Below are 1,743 nucleotides of genomic sequence, written 5' to 3'. Positions count from 1 at the left end.
TATGTTGTTATTGCAGAAATGGGCTTATTCATAATCATGTAGCTTAACTATATGATAACCATGACACACGCAATCACATTAAGCCTCACTCAGTAAAAGGACAGTCATTACTTCACAGATGTCCTGTTCTGGGTCACCTCTGGACAGCTCATAGCTGCTGGTTTCTAGGTTTTGGGAGGCAGATCTATGACTTTTATAATCCTCAGCTCTGTCTGACCTTAGTGGCCTGAGATCCCTTTGTATATAATGGAGGAAGGCTGTGTGTTCTTTGGTTTACCCTCAGCCTATCTTTCAACCCCACTCACTTGAGGTTATGGCCTAGTTCCTCTTTGGGGGAGGAAGGAAGGTGGGGAGATGTCAAAGGGGACTGGGCTTCCTGTGGGGAGTGGGAGGGAAGAGTTTTTCAAGGAGGAGAGAGACCAGGGCTCTTATACTCTGAGCCACTATCTCCCTGCCCTAATCACCTAGGGCCAGGCACCAGACAACTAGGGATTGGCCTCTTTACTCCAAAGCCTGCTGAAATTACTCAAACTAGCCAATCCTAAGTCTGCCTACCCTGCCTCACTCATACCTTACAATGGAAACTACAATAAGCGCTCTTGCCCATGATTCCCTGCTCCCTCTGCATCCTGACTGACCCTGGTGCTTCTCCATGTGGTCCCTGCATAGTGTGCTTTGCCTCCTGTTTCTAGGGACCTGTGAGTATAAACTTCCTCGATGATAGTCATTTCTGTGTCTGTGTGTCTTATTATACCTTATTAAAGCAAACCTGGGTACATTTTTAAAACAGCAGAGATTCTCTGAAGATTAATGATTGAGAAGGCTGATTGGACCTGTCTAATCAGGGAGGCTGAGGCCTCAGGCCTTCCTTAGGCACGTTGCATATCTGTCAAGTAAGGGCCACTAATCCCCTCACATGGGTTCATCTGAACTCTCTGCCAGCCCAAAACACGAGGACTTGCCACCCATCCTTAGCACTCTCAAGACACACTTAAATGTGTTTGATACGTAAGCTCCAATTCCTTCCTCCATAAGAAGTGAGAAGGCAGAAGTGGCCTTCCCCGAGGTGAGGACGGGGATGGGTGTTTTTTCTTTGAGTGATGTAGACCTATGCCCTGCTTCCATGCCACTTCCTCAGATGTGACAGACCTCTGCTGGGATGGAATATGTGTTTGCTGGAGACAGCTGTGACATAGAGGATTGTGAGAAAGGGTCCCCATGCTTGGTGTGGAAGGAGGGAGCTGCTCACCCTCTGTATGGGCTTGGATGAGGAGCTTCTCAGCAACAGTCATAAAAACTAGAGGATCTTCGGCCCTTTGCTGGGAGCCACATGAGGCCCCTGGATTCATGTGGAATTCTAGGGAGAGGGACGATCACCCTCAAGATGGCTGAGATCAAATATCTTGTCAGATGACTGGACGCTTAGAATTGGGTTAATTTGATTAAATAAATAAAATAGGTTTTTGTACCTATAAGTTTGTGGAGAAAAATTCCTGCCCACTATACTAATATCAGCATTTCTAAAATGGTCTGTCTGGAGCATATGTGTGATGAACCTACCTAGAGATTGAGCAGAATAGCTGTAGATAGGGTGGAGTTGAGTGAGCACCAAGTGCCCGAAATGAAGAAAGAGGATCTCCTTCCAACCTTTTGTAGGAACCATCCTCCTAATGCAATTTCTCCCCACAGATATCCACCAAATTAACTTTTTTTTTTTAACCAGACTCAAAGTCTATGATTTCA

Source organism: Macaca mulatta, chromosome 13 (assembly GCF_049350105.2).
Source record: "Macaca mulatta isolate MMU2019108-1 chromosome 13, T2T-MMU8v2.0, whole genome shotgun sequence".
NCBI lineage: Eukaryota > Metazoa > Chordata > Mammalia > Primates > Cercopithecidae > Macaca > Macaca mulatta.
The sequence above is the reverse complement of the archived record's forward strand: the minus strand, read 5'-3'. Positions refer to the sequence as shown.